The following is a 19,527-nucleotide window of genomic DNA, read 5'->3' on the forward strand; positions in this document are numbered from 1 at the left end:
CTCTCAGCTGTGGCTGGCATACAGGCGGCTCTCTGGGTCCCTGTTGCCCAGTCTTCCAGATCTCCAAGAGATGCTGGGGTTCTGATATTTTATATGAAATCTCCCGTTATGTAAGTGTTAACAATCAGCTCAAATGTTCAAAGATCACCGTAGGGAAATGTAAACATGTATGTGGCCACATCAGGCCCTCGGCAGCCTCTCTTTCAGTGCAACTCAGAGGAGAGAGTTATGTGAGCAGTTTGGGGTTTGGGGTGTGAGCTCAACTTGGACAGTGGTTTCTCTTGCTTGGTCACTGTCATGTCCTCAGAGCCAAGGACAGTGTCAGGCCACAGGGTTTGCTCAGTATATGCTTGTGGAGTGGCTCTGAGGAGATGTCGATGTGTGCATACTCTTATGTGAAAGTATCAAATGTGATTGCTTTGGCAAAATGAGTTTCAAAGATCCTAGTGCTTTCTTTTTTTAATATAACTATAGTTGACTTACAATATAGTGCTAGTTTCAGGGTACAGCAAGGTGATTTTTATATATATATATATATATATATATATATGTGTGTATATATATATATATAGAGAGAGAGAGAGAGAGAGAGAGAGAGATTCTGAGATTGGTGTTAACATTACATACATCTTACAGATGAGGAATGAATGATCTCAGAGAGGTGAAGTCAGCTGCTTGAAGACCACTCGGCTGGTAAAATGACTGTTCTCGGCTTTCTCTGATAGCCAGGCTTCTGCCCTTCTACGTGTTTGCTGCTCAGGGTGTGCTCTAGAACCAGCAACATCAGCACCTCCCGGGAGCTTGTTAGAGCTGCGGAATCTCTGGTCTCAACCAGAATCTGCTGATAACTTTGGTGATTTGTATGTATGTTAAGTTTCAGAAGCATTGTCCTACCCCATGGGTTTCTAAACTTGGATTATTCCTGAGCTACTTCTATGGATTTGGCGAAATCTGTCTTTCACCTGAACTTATTACTCATCTTTTCCGCTTAAATATATTCACTTAAAAAGAAAAGATAACTGATAAATAACTGGTAACATGATAATGTTACTATAGTAAATAGCCATTAGTATATTTATAGTGATACGATTAATTTCAATAGAGACCTGATATCATTTTCCATAAATAGAAGTTGCATTAATGTATATGCACTGTACATTCTCTCTCCATGTACCATGGTAAAATACATATATTTTACATGTAAGCTGTACCATGAATAAAAACTGTACTGTAATAAACTGTAAAATATCTGTGGGCCATCAGTGGGAGTGTGTTCCATTTGGAAACAATACTATGGTAGATTGTAAAGATGGCCGCCAAGTTTTTCCCTCCCTGTATCCATGCCCTTCAAGGGTGCAAAGTCCCATCAAGAAATGGGGCTCTCTCCATCCTTTGAATCTGGGCCTGACCACGTGGCTTGCTTTGCCCAATGCTACGTTAGCACATGTGACACAGCAGAGGCTTGAGAAGTGCTTGTGCAGTGGGATCTACACTCTTGCCATTCTCACCAACTTGAGATCATTGTGTGAACCAAAATAAATATTTGCTAATTTAAGCCACACAGGTTTGAGGTGGTTGGTTACACTGCAAAAACTCACTGACATAACTGTTTTCTAACATTCTGTTTGTTTGCAAAACAATAATTTTCCGTGTTCAGTAGCAGATCACAGTGAAATGATCTCTGTTTTGATTCAGTCTTGCCCAGTTATTCTTCACTTGAAAACAAAATTTCAATATTGAATATCTTGGGAAGAGCGTTGAATGCTAGTCCTTTGTGTTCAGTATATAGATTCACAAAATTACGCCTCGTAATGTAAGCCTCAGATATTTGTAGGTTTTTTTCCCTCCACTAAGAAATAAAAACTTCACACTTGGCTAAAGCTCCTCATTGCTTTGAAATAAGACTATATCTCAAGCACTGTGGCATCTGTCATTAGTGGTACTTTGCAGGCATACGCTCTTCTTTGGCAAAGGTAAAATATAATTGTATGTATTTCCCATCACAAGAAATCCCATGGAGAATTACAATAGTTTGTCTCGTAAAAATGTAAATGTTCACTACTTACTGTTTTCTTGGAGAGTGTAAGTAAGTATTTTGTCATTTTTGAAAGAAGCCAACTAATATTCACTGGCAAACTTACTGAAAGATAACCTTTTTTTTAACTGCTTTAATGAAATATCATTTACAAAACATAAAATTCACCCACTCGCAGTGTATGATTTAGTGGTTTTTAGTATATTCACAAAGTTGTGCAACCGTTTCTACAGTCTAATCTCAGAACATTTTCATCACCTGAAAGAGAAATCCCACACCCCTGAGCGTCCACTCCCCACCTTCTCTGCCCCTCCAGTCCCGCACAACCACTAATCTGCTCTCTATCTCTGTGGATTTGCTTATTCTGGACATTTCATATACATGGAGTCATATAAGATGTGGCCTTTGTGAGTGGCTTCTTTCATTTAGTATAATTTTTTTAAGGTTCATCCATGTTGTCGCATGTATTCATGTTGCATTCTTTTTATTGCTGAATAACAGTCTATTGTATGGACATATCACATTTTTTAATCCATTCATCAGTTGATGGACATTGGGATTATTTCCACCTTCTGGCTGTTATAAATAATGCTGTCATGAAAAATGTACATGAACATTTTTTGTTTGTGGACGTGTATTTTCATTTCTCTTCGGTACATAACTCGGACCAGAATTACTGAGCCATATGGTAATTCTATGTTTAACCAGTTGAGGAATTGCCAGGATATTTTCCAAAGCAGCTGAAGCATTTTATATTCCCACAAGCAATGTAGGAGGGTTCTGATTTCTCCAAATTCTCACTAACACTTTTTCTAACCTGTCTTCTGATTATAGTTATCCTAGTGGGTGTGAAGTAGTATCTCATTGTGGTTTTGACTTAATTTTCTCTTATGGTTGAACATCTCTTTATATATTTGTATATCTTCTGGGGGGGAAATGTCTATTCAGATTATTTACCCATTTTTAAATTGAGTTATTTGTCTTTTTATTGTTAAGTTATAATAGTCCTTCTTAAAATATTCTGGATATAAGTCTCTTATCAGATACATGATTTGGAAAAATCTTCTGTTTTCTGGGTTGTCTTTTCACTTTCTTGATGATGACCTTTGAAGCACAGAAGTTTTTAATTTGGTGAAGTCCAACTTATTCATTTTTTCTTTCGTTGTTTGTGCTTTTGGTGTTATATCTATGAGACCATCGCCTAACCCGTGGTCACAAAGATTTGTTCCTATATTTACTCCTAAGAGTTTTATAGTTTTAGCTCTTATATTTACATCTATGATCCATTTTGAGCTATTTTTTGTGTATGGTGTGAGATAGGAGTCAACCTTCATTCCTCTGTGTGTGGATTTCCAGTTGTCCCAGCACTATTTGTTGAGTAGACTATCTTTCCCTCTTTAATAGTCTTGGCACCCTTGTTGAATGAAAAACAGCTGTTGTTTACACCAGCACTAATAGGATCTGAGATTTGGGGATTTTGTGTGACTATTTATTAGGTTTCTGTCTACATTATAGAAAACTACCTTTCCTCTTTTGAAAGACCCGTGCACACACAGAGACACATAAACACAGAGAGTCATAGAGGCCTATTCACAGACACACACCCACACACACTCACTCATCTATTCAGTCTCTCCTTTACCAAAGACCCGTTTACACCCTTCAACACCTAGAGTAATAATACTAGGATGAAAATGTTGGTAGGTTGAGGCCTTGATTCACATATGACTACAACACTAAGTCAGTTATAGTAGTTTGCCCACTATATGCCAATAGCTAAATAATTCATGACAAACTGTTTTTACTGCTTCACCTCTTTGTAGTTAAGTATTTCTTTTTTTTAACTTTTTTTTTAAGATTTAATTTTATTTTTATATTTTTGGCTGTGTTGGGTGTTTGTTGCTGCATGTGGGCTGTCTCTAGCTGTGGCGAGCGGGGGCTACTCTTCATTGCAGTGCACGGACTTCTCACTGCGGTGGCTCCTCTTGTTGCGGAGCACAGGCTCTCCGCACAAGGGCTTCAGTAGTTGCGGAACACATGCTCAGTAGTTGTGATTCGCGGGCTCTAGAGAGCAGGCTCAGTAGTTGTGGCGCACTGGCTTAGTTGCTCCGCAGCGTGTGAGATCTTCCCAGACCAGGGATCGAACCTGTGTCCCCTGTGTTGGCAGGCGGATTCTTATCCACTGCACCACCAGGGAAGTCCCATGTAGTTAAGTATTTCAACATTGGCTTTCCCAAATGTTGCAATATCCTAGCCATGAAGCAGAAAGGCTTATGGAACAATGCATCAGTTTTATGCTGGATACTTAGAGAATTATAGAAGGAAAGCGAAAATGTGTCCAGTATTTAAATCTCTGGTTATAGAAGGACATGGGTAGCAAGTGGTTTCTCAAAACGAGGAGCATGGTATAGCAGGGTTAATTAATTATTGACCTTTTTTGGAACTCGTCTTGTTTTACAGTCCCAAGAGACATAAAACATTTTTAACTTCTCAGCTCTAGGCGGGGCACTAAATAATTCACCTTTTCAATGAAGCTGTGGGGAGGCACTATCTCGGTGCTGGGGATATACATCATGGTTCTAATACACACATGATCCCTGTCTGCATGGAATTTATAGTCTCATATTAATACATCACTACAAGTATAAATGTAATAGCGAAACTATGGTAAATGCCATGGAGGGGGTAGTACCATGGAAGCTAAACATTGGTCAGGGTGCCTGGGTTTGAATGCCAGCTTTGTGTAATTCTTGAATAGACACCCAACTTCTCAGTTTTCTCTTCTATAAAATGGGAATAATCACAGTACAAACATTTTAGAGTTTTTATGTCGATTAAATATGATGATGCAATCCATGCTTAAAGCTGGGTCATAGTAAATATTTACTAAACAGTGAAGTAATGGGAATTCCCTGGCAGTCCTGTGGTTAGGACTCCATGCTTCCACCGCAAGGAGCCTGGATTTGATTTCTGGTTGGGGAACTATGATCCCACAAGTCTCACAGCGGGGCCAAAAAAAATAATAATATAAAATAAATAAATAAATCAGTGAAGTATGTGTAGATGATGCTGTATATTCTCTATTTCTATATACTTAAAATGGAATGTTTATTTCCATAGGAAGTTTAGATGAATTGGATTCTTGTTTTTTTCAATTTTAATTGTAAAAGTAATATGTTTTGTGATAAAATATTGCATAATTGTTCGTTAGGTTAAACTGCAAAGGCCCTTTTTACCTCCCTACAGTACCAGTTCTCCAGAGGCAGCCCAGTTGAGTTTCTTGTTATCCCTTCAAATATGTTCTCTGAATATAACAATATTCATGTCTGTGTTTTTACACCTAGATTAGTGAGGTTTGTTTTAACACACTGGGGTCATAGTACACGTATTACTACATTACTTGAGGTTTTAAAAAGTAATACTATGACCTGAGAATTTTTTTCCATGTCTGTCTATATAGACCCAAGTCTGCTTTTTTTTTTTTGTAATGACATATTTTTCATTTGTGGATGTACCTTTCTATCCGGGACTTTACTGTGGACATCTCCATAAATAAATGATGACCTTGGGAAAATCCCAGTTCAGATTTTACAGACATCATTTTCCCATATTTCAATTGCCAATTTTTCTGCCTCTAACTTCTTTCCAAATGCAGATGGGCTTCCTCTTACTTCTATGTACTTCTGACATCACCTGGAACTATGCCACTCCCCCACCCAACACAAAATCTTGGAAAGATCTTGAATTCTAAATTCAATGTCAAGTCCAAAACTACATAACAACTTGTTAATGAAGGCAATACAAAAACACACATCAAAAATAGTGACTATTTGTACATAGATACAATTTCATTGTAAATCTTTCCTATTCAGCACTGCTCTTCTTTGAAAGATTTCTTAAAAATTACTATCAGTTTCACTATAAATCAGGGAAAGATCATTATATCTACTTCTAGAACATTTTGGATATCATTGTTGTTCAACTTCTGCTTAATTATTTTGATAGGTTAAGAGGTTGAATTGTAGATCAGCAGCTTAGTAGAGAGAGTGTATAAACCCTATAGGCTGGATGTAGCACTAAGATTTCTGATTTGATGATTGTCTGTTTTTGTCATCCATTTAGAAACTAATGTCACTAATTTATTAATGTCTCTTTCTCATGTGTTTTAAAGAATATTATAGGCTTTGATTTTGAAGTGCAAAGGGCTGTTTCTTTCCATAAGAATTCTAAATATCCTTCACATTGATTTTTCTCTGATCTGTGTCCTTCCTCCACAGAGGACAGCGCTGTGATTTGACTAAGTGGACGTCACCTTCAGTCAGTCCCCAGCCATCTGGTAAGTACTCTGCACACAGTGGGTAAGTTGCTAGGTGTGGGGTTCTAGAACTTTCGGTCTGTAAAATGAATCCCTTCATTCACACTGATGTCCCATCTGAAATGCCTCTCAAAATTGATTCACAGATGTTTTCCTTGATGTGGTAGAGTGTTCAACTCCTGGCATTTTCTAGATTCAAGTTTATTCATTCCACCAACCTTGGGTACTTCATTTTCTGCTGGATTTTCTGTTTGCCGTCTGTGGGAGTATTGCCTGCATTTAGTAAGCATCAGATATTAAGTTGCTGTTTTCTGTAATTCTTTCTGAGGAGAAATGTATGTGACTTGTTTTTAATCTTATGCACATTTTGTTTAAGAAGATCCTCACAGATGGGAAAAATCATTGTCAGTTGTAGTACACCCTCCATTTTATGGCAACTACCTATAAGGATGATGTAATTAAATCCTTCCAATGTTCCTCTAAAGTTCCATTTTACAAATCTTTAAAGAAAAACTAAAATGGAAATCTAAAATATATATGCACAGTTCTTTTTATTTATAAACCATAACTTGCCTATGCTTTATTCAAGAGCCAGAATTCTAGCAAATGTTCTTTTCTGACCCCTTTGTCAAATTGCTATTTTCTACTTGGTGTTATAAGTAAAACATTTGGAGTATGTGTCATTTCTTACTTCAAAGGACAAGAAGTCATTTTATAGTGATCACAAGGAGAAGATAACCAGCAACTTTGCTGTTCATCTCGATAAGTGAACTCGAGGTTCCAGGCATTTAAAATCAATATTATTTTCTTCTCCGTGTTTCATGTCATGTCAGATATTCCATCATCTTCTGGCAGGGCCCGTGGCTGATTTTCTTCTGGCCTTTCTGTGAGGGGAGGGAAGAATCACACAGCCCAACACTTCTCCAAGTGATCAGTATTTAATGATGACACAAGACTATCAAGAAAGTAGATTTATTATTAAATGTTCCTACTTATTTTTAGTCAAGTGCAGTATATTTTACTGTTCCCCACGGATGACTCATAAACCATGTCTTAGCAGGCAAATCGGAGTAGGGGGTGCTGAATAATTCAGTAGGGACTTTAAATCAGTGTAGACACAATGTCTGATTTTTACTTTTTTTAAAAACTGTTTTTCTGGACTATCCACTTTCTCTGTACAATAGTTGTATTATCCTTAAAAAATAAGTCATTGTTTATCAGCTGGATTATAAATTGTCCCTATAAAGAATTAGGTACTTAGTGAAAATAAACACTTGATTTAAGAGTCCAAAAGAAAAAAAAAACAGAGCTTAGAAGTTATTTGTTCTATATTGTAAGTTCCAAGAATGATTTCCTCTATATTAAGTGGTGTAAATGCCATGCATTTGATTTTACAAAGACTTTAGATGGCATTGGGTCCTGGGGCAGCTAACATAGTGTGTGGGCTACTCTTCCATCCCCACACCTGTTAGGACTTGATGGGACCTGGTGTCCCACATGTCACCAGGTTGGTTGATTGTTATCTTTATGTTAGGCTTGCCCTTTTCCCAAAGAGAGAATTCTTGTGTATTTCGTGCTATCCTCTCCTAAAACTAAAAACATCCCACTCTAGCAACATTCAATTGTTGGATACCTTTTATGATGAGGTTTTTTTTTAAATAGAAGTGAAATCGGGTTCCTTTATAATGTCTTCCCATATTTAAAATGGGGACTATCTAGACCCTGGCATCTGAACCTTTCTGGTTTCATCTTGAAAGCCTGCTTTATTTTGCCATGATTCCAACAGTGGGCTGTACATTAGTTCTAAGTGTTTTTTTTTTTTTTTTTTTTTTTTTTAGGACTATTACATCCACAGTAGGCATTCAGAATATATTTTAATCCCTTAATGGCAAAAGGTGTATTTTAGATTTCTCTTATTTATGTTACATTCAGCTTAGCTTTCTATCAGTGTTAAGATAGGAAATATTTATAGAAAACAAAATGAGATGAATTATCTTCACTCTTAAATTTCTAGCTTCTGAATGACTCTTCGTAAAGAGGAATTAGCCTAGTTAAACCAAAGGCTGTCTTCAAGTTTCATGAAAAGAAAGAAAACAACCCTTGATACCTACTGCCCTGTTTTATTTCAGTTTGGAAGGTAGACTCTTTTTTGGGGGAAATTTACCTAATGTTGGGGTGCTTTCTTGTTTTCTGAATGACTTGAAATTGTTTTTATTAAATATTGATTATGTACAGAATTGATAACATCAGTGTCAGTTATGAAGCTCACCAAACTTTAAGCTGACTTCTCTTTATTTTTACTTCTACTTTGGAGCCTTACACGCTACCCTTAACTTCTTTCACACCTGGAGATATATATGCTGTGCCAGTTATTAGCATCTTTTTTCTAGGGCTAAGACCTCTGTTCTAGGGCTGCTGCAATGCTCTTTAGGAACAAAGAACTTCTTGCTTATTAAACTGTGCAGTTATTTTAAATACTTAAGTGTTGTAGAAACTTATCTGAGGTACAAAAACAACAATAAGCCGCATAGCACAGGGAGATCAGCTTGGTGCTTTGTGACCACCTAGAGGGGTGGGATAGGGAGGGTGGGAGGGAGGGAGACGCAAGAGGGAAGAGATATGGGGATATATGTATATGTATAACTGATTCACTTTGTTATAAAGCAGAAGCTAACACACCATTGGAAAGCAACTATACTCCAATAAAGATGTTAAAAAAATAAAGCCACACACACACACACAAAACAATAAGAATCCGGTTTCACATTTTCTTAGGGTCCATTCATACATCACAAAATTCTTGGCTTGGGCTTCCCTAAGCAGATCTGAGGTGGGATTTTTGCACAAGTGTTTTATTAAGGCAGTGCTCCCAAGAGAACTAGGGAGTTGGGGAAGGTAAGGGAGAAGGAGGGGGCCAAGCAGAGGGGTGGTTCGGGCAATGTCCCTGCCTCAGCCTGACCCCTGGGGGAGCTCTGGAGTGTAATTGCTCCTGAGAATCTGTTCCTTCTGCTAAAGGTAAGGAGCTGGGCTTTCCCATCCCTGCCTCAGCCATTGGCTATGGGCTGGTGGGAGAGGGGCTGTAAACTGGGGAGCACTTGACTCTGCAGGTGAAGCAGCTCTAGAAGTTGAAGGCTGTTCCTCTTAAGAAATTTGCTAGTGCCATCTTTAGAAGCAAAACACAGAAAAGCTGGGAGGTGGGCATGCAGGACAGTTAAAAGGTACCCAGTGATATCTGAACAAGACACTGGAGTGTCTTCTCTACCTAGACACATGTTCTCTTACTCACTTCCTCACTCATGCAGGCACATTTTTCATCCCTTAGGCCTTTTCCTGGTGCAAGTTTACATACTTTCGGAAGCTGTATAAATTCATTTTCTTCCCTTGAATAGATCATAAGTTACTACTTCAAATATCTAAGTCCTAAAGTGATTGCACCTATGTAATTTTCAGTGAGTGAGACACCTAGGTAATTTTCAGTTAGTAGAATTGCTACATATATTAGAGTTAAAAAAATAAATAAAATCTGAAATTTCAAAGCTTTCCTTATATGAATTTCATCATGGATAATGATTTCAGTGTCCTGAAAAAGAAGCAAGGATACTGTGTGACTGTATGGTTGGCATTTATTCTTGCTAGAAACATTTCCAAGCCTAAATATTAACTCTGTTATTTTTCATTCTCACCTCTTTTAACCATCCTTTTAAATTTTATATCCAAACATTTCACCTTTGCCTTAAAAGTATTTTCCTAAAACTTTTATAGAAATATATGGTGTTTCCTTGGGCACCTTCAACTCAGCATAGCACAAAAGTTTGGTCCAATAGAAAAAGCATGTGAGCTGCATGAATAATTTTAAATTTTCCTATAGCCTCATTTAAAAAGAAAAAAAAAAAGAGGTTGTGATAACAGGCTGTACTGGAGGCTGGGAAGTCCAAGATCACACTTGAAATTAATTTTAATAATATATATTTTAGCCCAGCATATGCTAATTCTTATCATTTCAACATTATTAATTATATTTTTACCTTTTTTTTTTTTTAAGAATTTTCATCTGTGTATATTTTATATTTACAACAGATCTCAGTTCAGACTAGCCTTATTTCAGGTGCTCAAAACCACCTTTGGCCAATGGCACTGTATTGGACAGTGCAACTTCAGAATGTTATAGAAAAACTCTAGGAAGAGGCTTACTTCCTTTAGATAAGACTTTTTGTCAGCACTTTGGAATTTCCCAGCTTGGTAACCCCATTCAATAAAGAAGTGAGGTGGCATTGTTGTCCAAAGAAAGTGAGCTGATCTGTCCTTGATGAGCCATTGCTGCTTCCGTTTGGGACTTAATGCCCTGTAGGCATGAATTATGATTAAAATGATTGGGTTTGGCAGCTAAGATATCACTGATAACCTTGAGGAGTGCAGAATTATAGGGTCACTTTTTGGAAGAAACTGAGTCTTGAATGAAGGGTAGAATGTAGAAAAAATTTGAAAAGGAAAAGAGGGCATCTTAGGCAATGGAAAAAAGTTATATATATATGTATATAATGTGTGTTGCAGGAGAAGGTTCTGGAAGAGCTTGGGTACTTGCATGTAAACTGATGAGGCTGGAGTACTAACTACACAATAAGAAAGGTAGGTAGTGGCTAGTTTGATACCAGGTGTGAAGACTCGGATTGTGCAGTGTATGAAGTGAGGTATCATCATGACCCAGCTTATACTCTGGGGTCTGTTTTAGTTATTTATTGTGGTGTAAGGAATCACTCCAAAATGTAGTGGCTTGAAACAAAAGCAGCCACCTTTTCACCTCTCACATTTTCTGTGGGTCAGGGGTTCCAGAAGGGCTTCGTTGTGCTGTTCCAGCTTGGGGTCCCTCAGGTAGTTGCATTCAAATGGCATCTGAAGCTGAAAGGACAGGAGGCTGGAGCAGCTGAAAGCTGACTGGGCTCTCTCTCTCCATATAGTCTCAGGATTCTCCATGATGTCTCTCTTCATGGGAAACTGTGGGCTTCTTCACAGCATGGCGGCTTTAGGGCAGCTGGACTGCTTACGTGGGCTCCAGTGTGATTATTCCTCCTGACAAGGGAGATGCAGATCTTCTTTATGACGTAGCCTTAACAATCATGCTGCATCATTTCCATCACATTATTTGGTTACTGGTGAGTCACAAGCCTGTCCAGTTTCACGGGAAGGAGACATAAATGCCCACCTCCCAGTGGGAGAGTGTTAAAGTCACATTGTATGAAGAGAATGTTGGAAGAACTTCTACCACAGGGGCCCTCTCCAATGCCACTGCTGTACGGATCTTGCCCCCTGTAGCCATACTCTGGGCATGCTCTGGCGTGAACACACCATTCATTCCTGGGCACACTTCTGCACAGTGGCTCCCTTTCCCTCCCTTACCTGGTAAGCTAGACTGGGCAGCCCTTAAGACAACCTGAAGTCTTTTGTTTAGACAGTGACTGGTCAGTACTGGCCTGTCATCCACTTTTTATTATCTTCACTTAATCTTTACTGTTAGAGGCATCCCCAAGGGGTGGGCATGGCCCAGCCTCAAATGTTCTCCTCCCTTTCTTGATTTGTGGAATAATTGAGAGATGAGAGCAAAACCAAAGAGAAGGAAGAAGTTTCTAACCCTCTACTCCCCTTGCCAGAAGGACACCCCTCTACCGCGTAGGGATGTCCCTTCTAAGAGGGAACTAGGTGTGTAATGAGCTTTCACTTACTTTCTCCTCCCTCTTTCCTCTTGCTAAGTCACAACCTTTAACTAGAAAAGATTTAAAATGCCAGCAGTCTAAGAGTTTAGAGGTAAAGAGTATTGAACTCTGCAATGTATTTACTGTGAAATACATTAAAAAACAAAACAAAACAAGAACTGATGGTTAGAGAGCTGGATAAAAGGCTAGATATTCAAAAAAGCTAGGTGGTGGGAATATGGTTGTTCACTGTAAAAAAAAAAAAGAACTTTCAACTTTTCCTTATTTTTAAAATAAAATACTAGAGCAGAAAAGCATAAACCATATAATTATAATGTGATACCTTGGGAAAATAATGTCAGTTTTCTACTGACATCCACTTCAGTAGATGCTGAAGGCTTATCCTGTTTTGCAGGCCAAAGAAAATTTCAGAAGTTTATATTAGCAAAGTTATTTGTCCTTTCTTGTTTGCTGAAAGATTTGAAGAAACTGGAAAAGGTCTAACAGTCCAGTATAGAAAATTTTAGCTGTTGCCCTTATATTTTTTAGTTTCTTCGACCAGGCTTTTCACATGAAGCTTGTGAGTATGCTATTTTTGAAGTCATCATGACATTAAAATTGCTTTTGTGTGACATTTCCCAAGAGTCCTTGTGTGGTCGTGTCAGCAGGAACTTCTTATTCCAAAGAGAGAATTTCTCATCTCCACATGTGTTCCACACACCCCTATTTTGAATTGGGCAGCCTGAATCTTTTCCAGATCTGAAACGTAGATTTTTTTTTTCCCCGTACAGTGGAAAGGTTTGCATTGTTTGGTCTGTTTCTATAAGAGGGAGAAAAAAATAAATCCAGTTTAGTTCCCTGATCCTTTTTAATTTATCATTTTTTTTGGATTTATCAATAAAATGTTGAAAGCCAGTGGAAATTGTTGCATTTGAAAGTCCTTGCCTACTTTTTTGAAATGAACAGAGGAGCAGGCATCATGTCTTCACTGTCCTCAGGTGGGAAAGGGCAGCTTGCTGAGGCCTGAGGGCTAAAATAAAACCTCCCAGGAAAGGAACCAGCCAGTGACCTTGGGCAGTAACCACCTTGCAGGTCAGCAGCTGCTTCGTTACTTGCCATATTTTGTGGCCTGTGGGGGGAATCAAGTGTCACAAACGCAGGAAGAGAGCAGTTTGAGGACGATTCCAGTGGCTCTGCTGGCAAAAGTGCTGACGTGATCTACTGACCCTTCCCGTGTGGCTGCAGGCCATGTGCTTTTACAGTGGGCATGCAGGGAGCAGAGAGAAGGCACTACTCTTATAAAAAATAAGCAGCAAGAAACGGATGCAATGGTAGTATTTTGTATACTCCTCGAGTGATAATACAGCGGTATGGAATTTGGATAGATGCAGTGCACTGTCTCGTTGGAGATGTTTGAGAGCCCTTATTGAGCTAATAGAAAAATAAAAGTCACACCCCCTTCTCCAAGCAATTAGAAGTTTACTGGAAAACTGGAGGTTGCTCCTGGTGACTTTTATAATTTCTCACCTGGCTCAATGCATTATGGTGTAGGAGGAAGAATGTGAGCTCTGAAGCTTGGGGCTTGGTTTTCCCGTCTGGAAAATGAGCACAGTGTCACCGATTTCATTGGATTTTGGAAGTCTTTACAAGGAGATGTTGTATACGTAGGACCTGTCTTACTGTAGATAATATGTTCCTTCCCATTTTTATTTCCCAGCGGTGTTTGTGAGGCTCCAAACTACTTTCTTCTTTGTATGACATTTCCCAAGAGCCTTTGTGTGGTTGTGACAGCAAGAACTTATTCCAAAGATAGAATTTCGTGTCCCCACACATGTTACATACTCTCATATTTTGAATTGGGCACCCTGAATCTTTTTCAGACCTGAAATGTGGATCTTTTCCCCCTACAATGGAGATGTTCCCTTTGTTTTTTCTGTTTCTGTAAAAGGGAGAAAAAAAAATAAGCAAATCCAATTTAGCTCCCTGGCATTGGAGATGTTAACTCGCCTCTTTCCTTTCCTCGGTAGCCCTTTGCTCTTTCTCTTGTACAAATGTAAAGGAATGAAGAGTCTGCAAAGGATTGACCTTGAGGAGCTTCAGGTACCACATTGTCCTTCCTTTAAGGAACTTCTTCTACCTCGTGGTCCTCATGGTGCCCTTCCTTCAGGGACTTTACAAAGGGCCATTTCTGTGGATTCTAGACTGCGTACAAATGCAACTCTTCTGTTAGGACACCATCGCCGGATTGAACCACCTCCTTTTCCTGTGTTCACACCATCTCTGCTTCTTCCCTCTGAGCACATCTGCCGGCACCCGCGCCCCTCCTGGTGCTTATTTCTGCTGTTCCCAAGGCTTTGGTCTTAGCTAAAATCCTGCGTTGCTTTGCCTGCCTTGTCTTTCTTCTTCCTTCTGCCTTTTTAAAAAAATGAAGGGAAATTCACATAACAACAATTAGCCATTTTAAAGTGAGCCATGCAGTGTCATTTAGCACATTCACAAACTTGTGCAACCACTACCTCTACCTAATTCTAAAAATTTTCATCACCCCCAAAGAAGCCCCTACCCACTAAGCAGTTGCTCCCCACTTTTCCCTTCCTCAACCCGTGGCGGAACCATACAACCCTTGACCTTTGCTTTTTTTCACTAGGCGTAATGTTTTTAAGAGTCTTCCATGTTATAGCATGTATCAGTGTTTCATCCCTTTTTATAGCTGAATAATAATGCCCATTGTATGTATATACCACAATTCATTTATCCATTCATCCATTAATGGACATTTGGGCTGTTTTCATCTTTTGGCTATTGTGAATAGTGCTGCTATGAACATGTGTATATGTACTCAAAAACATATGTATTTGAGTCCTTCTTTTCAGTTGTTTCAGGGATATACCTAGGAGTGGAATTGCTGGGTCATATACTAATTCTATGTTTAACTTTTTTTTTTGATAAATTTATTTTATTTTATTTTTTTATTTTTGGCTGTGTTGGGTCTTTGTTGCTGCGTACGGGCTTTCTCTAGTTGAGGTGAGTGGGGGCTATTCTTCATGGCGGTGTGCGGGCTTCTCACTGCGGTGGCTTCTCTTGTTGCGGAGCACAGGCTCTAGGTGTGCAGGCTTCAGTAGTTGTGGCACGCAGGCTCAGTAGTTGTAGCACATGGGCTTAGTTGCTCCGTGACATGTGGGATCTTCCTGGACCAGGGCTGAAACCCATGTCCCCTGCATTGGCAGGTGGATTCTTAACCACTGTGCCAACCAAAGTCCCTACGTTTAACTTTTTGATGAATTACAAAACTGTTCTCCACAGTAGCTGCACCATTTTTCATTCCCACCAGCAATGTACTTGAGTTCCAGTTTCTCCACATCCTTGCCAACACTTATTTTATTTTTCTTTTTATTAAAGCCATCTAATGAGTATGAAATGGTACAACATGTGGTTTTGATTTGCATTCTCTGTTGACTAATGATGTGCATCTTTTCATGTGGTTGTTGGCTGTTTGTATACCTTCTTTGGAGAAATGTCAGTTCAAGTTGTTTACCCATTTTTTAAGTGGGTTGATTGCCTTTTTGTTATTATATTGGAAAAGTTTTTTTTTTATATATTCCGGATACTTGATCTTTATCAGATATATGACTTGCAGAGACCTCTCATTTTATACATTGTCTTTTCACTTTCTTGATAATGTCTTTTAATACACACAAGTTTTTAATTTTGATGAAGTTGAATTTCCCTATTTTTTATTGTTGTTGCTTTTGCTTGCATGTCAAATATAAGAATCCATTGCCAAACCCAAAGTTAGGAAGATTTACCCCTATATGTTCTTCTAAAAGTTTTGTGGTTTTAAGCTCTTATATTTATGTATTAATTCATTTTGAGTTAATTTTTGAAGTTGGTATGAGGTAGGGATTCAACTTCATTCTTTTGCATGTGGATATCCAGTTGTCCCAGCACCATTTATTGAAGAAATTGTTCTTTCCCCATTGAATGATCTTGGCATCCTTGTCAATCAATTGGCCATGATGTATAAGTTTATTTCTTGACTCTCAATTCTACTCCATTGTTCTATATGCCTGTCCTTTTGCCAGTACCACATTGTTTGGATTCCCATGTCTTTGTAGTAAGTTTTAAAATCATTAAGTATGAGTCTTTCAACTTTGTTCTTCTTTTCTAGTATTATTTTGGCTATTCAGGACTCCTCCTCCTTTTGCTTTTATTATCGTTTTGTCCTGTAGTGATTCTGGAACTGTGGTACTGCACCTCAAGAGAAAGCAGCAACCCAGTGAATAATCATATAGTTGCATGGTGGTTTATTATAGGTGCACTGGACTCCAAACACTTCTTTTGCTTAAGGTCACACCCTCGGAACTGTGATGAGAACAGTGTTGGTGGTATTCAAAGCAAAGCCACTGCACAGGCTGTTGGGTTAAAGCCACTTGTTAGAATTCCAAGGGAAGGAGAGGTCAGAGAGAGTAGAAGAATGAGAAAGACTCCACGTGTCATTGCTGGCTTTGAAGATGGAGAAAGATGAGCCAAGGGATAGGGATGGCCTCTAGAAGCCTAGAACAACCCCAGCCAACAGCATGCAAGGGAATCAGGACCTCAGTCCTACAAGCACAGAGAAACAAATTCTGCCAGCAAACTGAGTGAGCTTAGAAGTGAATTTTCCCCTAGAGACTCTGAAAAGGAATTCAGCCCTGCCAGCATCCTGATCTTAGCCTTGTGGACACTGAGCTGAGAAACCAGTCAACCCTCCTAGATTGTGACTTACAGAACTGCAAAGGTGAAGTTTACCTTTGAACACCTAAGAAAAATGAATATTGTAAGCATCATATAAGGATATCTTGGTTATTTTTTTAAAAAGAAGCTGAATATTGCAGTGTATAATATATTATTTAATAGATTCTTTTTTATTAAATAAATATATACTGAGTTTATTCATGTAACAAATGAAAACAAAAGAATTCCAAGGGAGCCTTTTGGGAAAGAGCAAACATGTGACCTTCCCCATTTGTTGTGATGACTAGTACTGTTCTCTGGTTTATTCATGTGTTCAGTTGTGTTAGTCATTGTATTTAATTATGTAGACAATTAAAAAAAAAAAAAACCTTCTCGGGCTTCCCTGGTGGCGCAGTGGTTGAGAGTCCGCCTGCCGATGCAGGGGACGCAGGTTCGTGCCCCGGTCCGGTAAGATCCCACATGCCGCGGAGCGGCTGGGCCCGTGAGCCATGGCCGCTGAGCCTGCGCGTCCGGAGCCTGTGCTCTGCAACGGGAGAGGCCACAACAGTGAGAGGTCCGCGTACCACAAAACAACAACAACAAAAAAACCCTTCTCTTATATAAGGGAAAGCTGTGACATAGGCATCAAAATCAGGAAGAAGTCAGAAGGTGGAGAGAGAGTGAGGAGGAAGACAGGTGATTTTGCCGGGATTGGTTGCTGGGATAAGTCACATTTTTTTCCAATATGTTTGACCTCTGATCCATTCCTTTGAGAGTAGTGGGGACTGTGTAGGTTTTTCCTTTGGTAAATAACTCTTATCTGTAAATCCTCAGCAACTATTCTTTAACCATTTCCAGATGGCTTTAGAGTGCTCATCTAATACAAGCTGAAAGATTGTTCCTGGGAGGTGAGAGAAAGTTGCTTGAGCCCCGAGACACTTTGAGGATGGGAAGAGACACATGTGTTTCTACCTGACCCTCATTAGAACAGAGTAGGAAGCAGCTACATATATGTTTGTGTATATGTATGTATATGTATTAAACACTTGAGCACTGAATGAAAACATCCAAATAACTGTACAGGGAGAACTAATTAGATGAGACTGATTAAACAAGTAGCAGGAAATTGATTAAGGCAAAGGACCCAGGGCCACCTATGAGTGTAGGAGATAACTTCTGGGCCTGGGCAGGGCCTCCTGAAAGAGGCTTTTTCTCTGTGTAGGTGAAACAAGGGCTTTTCTTACCTTCCCAGCTAGGTTAGGAGAAGCAGTTTGGGGAGACACGTATACTGGGGCTCCTGGGACCTTTATGCACTGAACAGGAACATCTAGAAGTATAGTCCCCCCCTGGGTAGAGGACCAGGTGGGAGCCCTTGTCTGTGAGAACTGAGAAGCCAATCCTTGAGGGGCAACAAATGTCACCAGGCCTGACTCAGGGACCAACCAGAACTCATCACTGACTGTGGTCAGTATAGCTTGGTCTTCAGGGTTTGGCAGGAGCTTATAGCATTGCTGTGAGGATACAGTTCTCATCTGATACAGATAAACAAACCACCACCAACACCTACCCCATGCTCTTACAGGGTGCCTGACACATAATAAGTGCTCAATTATTGAGAGTCATTATTTTTATTAAATATGCCAAAGGGTGGTTCTGACAGTTTTGCTCCATGGAGAAGCCCTTGGCTAGGATTTCTAGAGTAAGTGTAGACTGTCACCTGCTGTCTGATGCACCTACTGTGATCCTGCATTTCCTATGGGAGCAGAAGGGCTAGCAATAGTAAAATCCCATTAAACAGGTACAACAATAAACTCCTCTACTTAGATGTGTGCTTTCAGATCAGTTATGAGAGTAACTGTCTGCCATTTTCAGCTGCTAAAACAGACCCAGAAATTCTGCAAACAAAGGAAGGGCTTTAGGATGCTGTGCCACCTGCAAAAGGGCCCATGTCCCATGCCTGTGCTCACTGCCTTTCAGGGAGGGTACCATTCGGTGGGGAAGTGCAGGAGCTAAAGTTCACACTGCAAGAAGACATACCAGATGTCAGCAGGGATCCCCTCTCAGGATGGCATGGAGGTGGAAATTTTACTTCCTTAATTTATTTTATATTTCTCCCCCCAAAGTGGCAAGCTCATATTTTACTTTATTTGTTATCTAAAAAATTTCTTTTACAACAAATATGGATTCTTCATGTTTAAAACTTTTTTCTTTAAAATTTGTTTACCTAATTTTTTTAATTGAAGTATAGTTGATTTATGATATTATATTAGTTTCAGGTGTACAGCACAGTGATTTAAGTCTTTATAGATTATACTCCATTTAAAGTTGTTGTAGGGCTTCCCTGGTGGCTCAGTGGTTAAGAATCCACCTGCCAATGCAGGGGACACAGTTTCGAGCCCTGGTCCGGGAAGATCCCGCATGCTGCGGAGCAACTAAGCCTGTGCACCACAACTACTGAGCCTGACCTCTAGAGCCTGCGAGCCACAACTGCTGAGCCTGCATGCCACAACTACTGAAGCCCATGTGCCTAGAGCCCGTGCTCCACAACAAGAGAAGCCACTGTAATGAGAAGCCTACGCACCTCAACGAAGAGTAGCCTCCGCTCTCTGCAACCAGAGAAAAGCCTGCGCACAGCAACAGAGAACCAACACAGCCAAAAAAAAATTTTTTTTAATTAAAAAAGTAAAGTTATTGTAAAATATTGGCTGTATTCCCTGTTCTGTGCAATATATCCTTGTAGCTTTTAAATTTTGTACATAGTAGTTTGTACCCCTTTA

The 19,527-nt window shown here is 39.4% G+C and overlaps 1 protein-coding gene across 8 annotated transcripts in view; it reads left to right on the forward strand.

The window, feature by feature from the left end:
* Positions 1 to 19,527, forward strand: part of PLCB4 (phospholipase C beta 4) — a 418,385-nt gene that overhangs the window by 151,933 nt on the left and 246,925 nt on the right. For 6 of the 8 annotated variants that reach the window (XM_079944160.1, XM_079944161.1, XM_079944159.1 and 3 more), the window contains one exon: positions 6,313 to 6,371. The gene's annotated coding sequence lies outside the window, so the exon portion shown is untranslated. Of the gene's footprint in view, positions 1 to 6,312; positions 6,372 to 8,976; positions 10,977 to 19,527 lie in introns of those variants that run through there. The other 2 variants (XM_079944163.1, XM_079944164.1) reach the window with 2 other exon arrangements.

The sequence above is a fragment of the Stenella coeruleoalba genome (assembly GCF_951394435.1).
Source record: "Stenella coeruleoalba genome assembly, chromosome: 15".
NCBI lineage: Eukaryota > Metazoa > Chordata > Mammalia > Artiodactyla > Delphinidae > Stenella > Stenella coeruleoalba.